The sequence below is a fragment of the Camellia sinensis genome, chromosome 8 (assembly GCF_055761805.1).
Source record: "Camellia sinensis isolate YWXY chromosome 8, ASM5576180v1, whole genome shotgun sequence".
NCBI lineage: Eukaryota > Viridiplantae > Streptophyta > Magnoliopsida > Ericales > Theaceae > Camellia > Camellia sinensis.
The window spans coordinates 148,014,722-148,023,081 of NC_138968.1; the positions used below are offsets into that span (position 1 = coordinate 148,014,722).

Genomic DNA, 8,360 nt, shown 5'->3' on the forward strand with positions numbered 1-8,360 from the left:
TTTAATTTGTTATTATCACATGCTATAAACTCATATCTTAAGGATGATGAATGTATTAATGCAAGTGGTCTCTCTTTTGTGAAATCTCATTTTGGATATCGTTAATAGAAAATTGGTGATTTATTATGAATGTTGACTATTGAAATGTCTATATTATTCAATGTTCTTCTATGTAATAATGAAAAGTAATGAGATTTAGATTATGCCTATGAGTTAATCTAGATATATCAGATGTCAATATTTTGGGGGGCGTTACAGGATATATCTATAGAGATTAGTTGTTAATAAGAAAACACAAAGATATCACTATTGTGCATGTCTCCTTTTATTAAACCTCGTTATTTTTAGTGAGAAATAAAATATATATTATTATTTCTCACCATTTATCGGTCAGTTAACAATTCAAATAGCTACCACTTTGTTTAGTTAATAAATTTGGAGAGTAATTTAAAAAATAAAAAGAGAAGTGTAAATAAAATGTGAATAAACTATAATTATATACTTGTATTTTACACATATTTTTCTTTTTTCTTTTTTGTTTTATTTCTAAATCTCTTCACAAATTTATGAACCAAACACAACTAAAAAATATGTGAAATATGAATAAAATATAATTATATTTTACTTACAGTACACATACATTTTTCTTTACCTTCTCAAAATTTTTCCAAATTCGTAAACCAAATTTTTTTCAACATTTCTTTTTTTTTTTTTTTCCTCACCAAATCAGTCTATGGAAACAAAGGCCTCGTTTGAGAACAAGTTATTTTAGTAATTTTTTAATTTTTTTATTAAAATATAAGGCAAAAAATTAATATATTTAAAATAGTTTTTTAATTTTTTACAAAAAAAAAGATATTTAAAAAGTTTTAAAAAAAATATTTAATTTTTTAATATAAATTATTAATTTTTTAATTTTTTTAATAATTTTTTAATTTTTAAGACTAAAACAGTGAGTTGTCACGGGAGGCCACAACGTAAGACCTTTTTAATTTCTTAGAGATGATTTGAGATGATCTAAATAAATATACTTTTTGACTTTTTATAAAATATGAGTTGGATATAGGTTGGGTTTAAGTAATGTAATAAAGAGATGATGTGACTTAAATAAGATAATATGATTTAAATAAGATAGTAACTTTTTTATTTTTTTAAGTTATGACAAACAAAGTCTTAATATAAATTATTAATTTTTCAATTTTTTTAACAACTTTTTAATTTTTAAGACTAAAACAGTGAGTTGTCACAGAGGCCGCAGCGCAAGACCTTTTTACATCTCTTCATCATTCACTTTCATCTTTCACACCACGACAACAACCACGCCTCCAGCCATCATCTTCCTCACCACTCACCCCCTACAATCTCTCTTCAACACACACACACACACACACACACACACACACTCTCTCTCTCTCTCTCTCTCTCTCTCTCTCTCTCTCTTCACCCCCCACCCAATCACTCTCTATATCTTCCTACACACAGATATCACTATTAACGCCAGAGCTAATAATGCTTGCAAGATTGGGCTAGGGTTTTGAGGTTACATGTGGTCCGATCACCAGCACTGGAGCCAACGTCCCCAAGCTTAGGTATAATTTTTCTCAATCTCCCTTTAATTGTCGAGAAATATCTTAAAAGGAGAAACAAAAAATGAAATTATTATTCTCCTGCTTAATCTTGTTTTCCATTCTTAGTGAGTGATGATAACAAGCTTGGCTATTGCTGTAATTTCATTCGAAATTTGGGTGTGAAGAACTACATAATGTTCCATTTCCATGATAAAATTAAAATCTTTTTTGATGAGGTAGAACAACAAACACCCTTTCGTATTCAACTAAGTTTCCTATCTCCAGTAGTTTCACATGCCTTGAATATGGAGTTGGGTGTCTACCTAAAGTTGATTATAAACTAAACTGAACCAAACCAAACCAAACCAAACCTAGTCTTTAAGTCCCATCAAATGGGGTTGGCTGGCTAAAGTTGATTATGCCATAGACTTATTTATTTGTTACAAAATTGATTATGTTAGAGGCTTTTTTATTGGTTACATTTTGTGGGTTTGGTTTGGTTTGGTTTTCTTCGATGGATGTGGTTCAATGTTGTAGTGGTGGTGATGCTAGGGGAATGGGGACATAGGAAGGAGGTGGTGGTGCCTAGGGAAGGGAGAATGAGATAGCACCTGGTAGTTGTTTGTTGTGATCATTGGTTGATTGGTAGTGGCTGTTTGGAAGGCAATGGAAGAGGGTTTCAGGGGTGATCATGTTCATGTGCATAGAGATGTGGTAGTCTATGGTGTTGGTGGCTAGTTGGTGTGTGGTAGATGTTTTAGGCTGGTTGGTGGGTGGTGGAGGAGATGTAGGATAGTGGTAAGAGTGGACGTGGATCGGCTGAGGCCACAAAACCTCCAATCCACCATCTGTCTGCCAGATTGATAGATTAGAGAAAATTAATCCGCATTCGTCTACCAATCCGGCAGATGTGGATTGAGCGGATTGGCGGATTAGTGGATGGATGCGAATCGGTTTGACGGTTTAAGATTTTATAAATTTTCAACATAATTCAACTTGTGTACTTCCTAAAAATATATATATATATATATATATTACAGTCAATGAGTTAAAAAAAGTATTACAATCACTGTATGTTTCATCCACATATTACAATTACAACATGTCTCATCCACATAAAGTATTACCATTTGTGATTCTTAAAATATAAAAACAATTTAAACCACCAAAACCATGAACAGAGCAGTAGTAGAGATTGTATGCCTCTATATTGTTACATCTATATCTGTTTTTCAAAACAAAAACCATTATTTTTAGAGTTAGATTTAAAAACAAAAAGATATAGATAAATAATACATTTTTTTTTTTCAATTCAAAAAATATATTCAAGTTGAAAACTCTTTTTCAATAGAATATATTCAACATAATATTTATACTCTTTTTTAATTGAAAACACAAATAGAATATCTAAACAAATTGAAAACACAAAGTCTTATAAATTACTAGAGATGCTCGCGGTTTGATGGTTCTATTGCTGCCAAAGAAACCTCAAATCCACCATCCGTCCAAAACTAGGCGGATTGAAAAAAATCAATCCGCAACCATCTGCTCGTCATCATACATCCGTCCAAAATGCGGTGGATCAATTCGGTTGGGTCGGTTTGGGCGGACCGGTATATCCGCTGCTCACCTCTAGATGGTGGTATGGTGTTGCATGGGGGGCTGTTGGGAAGTGGGTAGTTGTTGGCTAAGGAAGAAGGGGTGGTCGATGGCCAAGAAGAGTGAGTGGGTGGTTGGCCATGGAGGAGGTGTGCAGTCATTGGCTAAGAAGAGGATGGAATGGTTAACCATGAGGTGAGTGACTGCTAGACAAGGAGGAAAGGCTAGTCGACCATGAATGAGGAAGGGGTGGTTGTGGCTGTGGAGAGAGGAAGAGTGGAAGGAATGATTTGATGTGGTGAAGTACATGGTTAGACAAGATGAACATTTTTTATTTGTTAAGATAAAGAGATTAAGCTGATAAAATGACCGTTATGCCCTTGCGAATTGGTCACTTACATGCATGGGACCATTTTTTGTCTAGAATTTGGTTGGCCATTATTAATTGTCCTTAATTGATACAACATGGAAAAAATTGGAGGACAAATTGAAATAATAGGAATCAAATTGAAACTCGGGTTACACTACATAGACTATTAGTGAAATTTACTCATGAAAAAAAAAATCATGTACTGAAAATTCAGTCAGAGAATGAAACTACCCCTGCAAAAATAAAAAATTAAAAAATGGAGAAAGAAGCTGAAAATTCAATGCCAACAAGAGAATGAAATCATTTACTACAAATTCAGTTAGAGAATGAAACGACTTCACCGAGAAAGCATCCCTTATTTCAATTGACTTCACCAATTCCCCACTTTTTGGCTTAATATCTTCTTTCTTCTTTTATGTATGCAATATACATGTATTCTTATTTATTTAGTTTGTTGTACTTATTTATTTATTTGTGCAAATGATGAAATAAATGTTTGATGATCTGCTTCTAAATATTATGTTCTGTATTCTCCACACGTGATTATGGAGATGGTTACTTTAGTAACAGGTTCATCATTTCAAATTGATTCAACAATTAATTAAAGTTTTGAATTGAAAGTGTTGGGATCTGGGATCCCGCCCAAGACCTTATAGAAATTATTCCATGCAGAAAAACACACCCACACTCAAGGAGACACAATATTTAACATGGTTCGGCCTCAATGCCTACGTCCACGGGAGAGTAGCCGGTTATCACTATAACAATGGAGATATTACAGAAAGATTACAATAGAGGAGGAGCTCACACTCTCCTCACTCACCCACTCACCCGTCTCCCTTGCTCACACCAAGGAAGACGGTCTCTTCGCCTCAGATATCTCACTCTCTGTGGCTTGCTCTGCTCTCTCTCACTGTTCTCCTCTCACCCATCTTCATTTATACACTTCTAAATGGTGGATGGAGGGGCTGGCCAGCACATAGCCAGCTTGTGCCAACTCCTTCTTCACATGGCTAAAGGTTGGCTTCCTAACATGGCCAACTCATGTGTGTTGGCATCACCCCTCACATGGGGTGATGATATCCCACAGAAAGGACATCTGGGGATGGCTTTATTTGTTTTTGTTGTTGAGCAGGTATTCCATCCATGGTTATTGTTTCAAAAACTGCTGGTGATGTGGAGGACCTACGTGATAGTCTAAATGATCTCTCTAAATCAAAAGGGACTTTGTTATCCAAATTAATGCCAGGTATTATTATTTTTTAGATAAGCAATAAATTTTATAGAGAAAAGAAACATGATAGTACACAGAAACATGTTAGGTTTTATATTATTTTCCTTTATTTTTTTCTGTGTACAGACATTTGTATAAGACAAGGACAGGTGTAATATTTTCACTAAATATAGTTTACGCAACCCAAAAATAAAAAAAGAAAAAAGGAATTTTGACCAGTGTGGTGGGTTTGATCCTGGCAAGATAAGTATGCAGTTAATTATGCTGAATGGGAATGTCTTTACTTTATTGATAAAAAAAAAATAATGGCCCAACATTTCTTTTCATCTTATTAATTATTCTGCAATGGTATTTTGTTATAGGATCAAAGGGTCGCTGCTCTTACCCTTCAATTATGAGCTATTCGTAGTTTTGGAATGCAGTTAAATCTGAAATTTCTTGTGCTTCCTGTGACAACAATTCACAGATTCTTGCTACATGTTAAATAAAAAGCGAAAGTGTTGTGGATAATTGAACGAAACGCATGATATCATACTACATAATAAAAATGCCTATGATCCTAACATGAACCATTGCCGATTTTACTTTCTGTTGTTTGTCATCAGTCCTCACTAGAAATTAAAGAAAAATTCACGAGACAAATGATGGTTTGCCTAGCTTATCATTGTATATATCAAGTAATTATTATTATTTAATGCTTCTCTGTTGTCTTCTTGTTGTCTCATGAAGCTTGTGCTTGGATTAAACCAATTGATGATGCAAAGCAAAAGCATGTGTTTGCAAGAGAGCTAGCAAAAAGGCTGATAGGAAAAGAAAATGATTGGATTGATTACATAAATTGTGAAAATTTACATGTTTCTATAGTGCACTGCTTTGGAGATGCCACTTCATCATAGAAGCACAAGAAGAATAGACTCTTATCCTAGTGACAAAGCACGGCATCAATGACATGGAAGAGGAAATCCTTGAAAAATTCCCTAATGTTGCGTCATTTGATGAGAATGGAAGAAATATACTACACATAGTGGCACAGCTGAAAGATAGAATTATCTATGACCACTTGAAGAAGACTGTTAATTACGCAGATAGAATTATGGCCGATGTTGATAATCATGGGAACACTATTTTGCATCTTGCAGCCTACAAGTACAAAAAAGATCATTTTCCTCGAAATCTTTTCGGACCTGTAAACCAAATGTCATGGGATGTGTTTTGGTTTAAGGTACTCTCCCTAGGCTCTATATATTAACTTGTAATACGAGTAGTAGAGAGCTAAGGATCCTCTACCATAATTTTTCTACAATGATTTTGTGCTTTTAATTATAGCAAAATACATTATAACAGCTTGAGTTTAAAATTAAAGTAAACTTACATTATATCACATTTTTTTAAAACCACACCCTAAAATGATGCAATTTACATCAATTTTAAACATAAACCGTTAGATCAACACAACAAGATTATTGCAGAGAGATTTATGACAGAAGATCTTGATCCAATAGTAGATATATTGGATAATAATATAATAATAATAATAGTAGTGGTGGTGTGATAACATAAATGGTTAATTATACTGTGACTCTCAATTATTAGTGAATATCACTTTACCTCTCATCTATGAACTTGTATATTTTGATCCTTTCAAATATAAAAGTGCATCTCACTTTTATGCCCTCCAAAAAGGGAGACATTTGTATGATTTGTTATAATTGAGAAGATAAAAATATATAGTTTCATAGATAAGAGATCAAAATAATATTTGTTAATAGTTGAGAATGTTTTGCTATAATTAACCTTGACATAAGTTGCAATCTAAAGCATAAAGGTTAGAAACTCGTCAATTCCTTTTTAATATTGTCTTCTTGCTCTATTTTCTTTGAATTTTCAGTGTATACAAAATGACTCTCATCCACATTTGATATATCATCGAAACATTTGTGGTAAGACAACAAAAGTGGTATTTGAGGAAGAGCACAAGGATGAAGAAAGCTAAGAAAGCAATCACAGATATTAATAGTAGCTTGATGCTTGTTTTCACTATAGTTGGCACCATCTATTACGTTGCACTTTTTACTATCCCTGGTGGTTTCGATCAATAATATGGCCTACCAATATTTTTCACAAAAGCAATAAATGGACAACGAGATTTGCAGTTGTTCATGTCTTACGTTGAAAGAAGTCTAGTTGCCTCTTTATTGGGTTTGGGATCTCAACTTTTAATATAATTGTCACGGTTCAATAGCAAGGATTTTCACACTTTGTTGCCCTTGAAATTTCTTATCGCAACCACATCCTTGTCCTATGCCACTGGCTTCTCAGTCACGATGTGTTTTCAAACTTTTATTATCAAGGATGCATTCATAAATTCATATTTCAGGGTGATGTGGCTTGCCTATATTCTTATGACCCTTGTTTACACAGATGCATTATACTTTACCTACGATTACTTGTACTACATAATTTGCTATTCACTTGCTTACAGAAGCCAAAAAATGTGGAGTCTGCACTTGTTTGGTACTTGTTTTAAGCCATGTTTGAATTTGTGTGTGACAACATTATAAGTTGTTCAATCTCTAGCTTTTCGGTTTTTCAAGTTTCAAGTGTCTTTGCCATGTTTGACGTGTAATGATTTCGACGAATGATGAACTAGATGATTTCGTGTTGATCATTGAAGATACAGTTACAATTGCTTACCTATGGTTCATATTAATTACAAGAACATATCACCACCCTTGTTTTTTAGTTGAAGAAGGCATTCATATGCTTCATATTTCTCTCGATTTATATTTGCCAGTTTCCTCCGCAGAGAACTAATACCACTTTCTATAACCTTTAATTCTCACTTGTGTTGTTGAATGTTTGTGTTATGTTTCTGATCTTCCTTCCATAGTCTTTTCAATTCATTGTGTATAAGCTACAATAAGAGCATAAAAAAAAATAATAATAAATAAAAAAAAGTACATGTGAGGAATTTTTCACAAAAGTAATACTACAAATTCACCCTTACCAACTCAAAAATGGATCTTCCCCACACTTCACATGGACCCTACATGAATTTTATACTACACAAATTTTATACTACACAAATTAATCTTTACTACACAAAATTGATTATGTTAGAGGCTTTTTTTATTGGTTACATCTTGTGGGTTTGGTTTGGTCTTGTTTGATGGCTGTGGTTCAATGTTGTAGTGGTGGTGATGATAGGGGAATAGGGACATGGAAAGGAGGTGATGGTGGTTAGGGAAGGGGGAATGAGATAGCGGCTGGTAGTTGTTTGTTGTGATCGTTGGTTGATTGGTAGTGGTGGCTTAGATGGCAATGGAAAGGGGGTTTCGGCGGTGATCATGTGCGTAGAGATGTGGTAGTCTATGGTGTTGGTGGCTAGTTGGTGGGTGGAAGATGTTTTAGGCTGGTTGGTGGGTGGTGGAAGAGAGGTAGGATGGTGGTATGGTGTTGGGAGGAAGGGGTGGTTGATGGGCAAGAATGAGGGGGTGGTCGGCCATGGAGGAGGTGTGTGGTCATTGGCCAAGAAGAGGGTGGGATGGTCGACTATGGAGAAGGTGGGTGGTTTCTGGCCAAGGAGGAG

At 34.4% G+C, this 8,360-nt stretch overlaps 1 long non-coding RNA gene across 1 annotated transcript; it reads left to right on the forward strand.

The window, feature by feature from the left end:
• Nucleotides 1-1,419: 1,419 nt before the first annotated feature.
• LOC114280937 (uncharacterized) lies at nucleotides 1,420-7,589 on the forward strand. The gene is made up of 3 exons (XR_003635754.2): nucleotides 1,420-1,589; nucleotides 4,673-4,786; nucleotides 5,501-7,589. It is a non-coding gene; the product is annotated as an uncharacterized LOC114280937 (long non-coding RNA).
• Nucleotides 7,590-8,360: the final 771 nt, after the last annotated feature.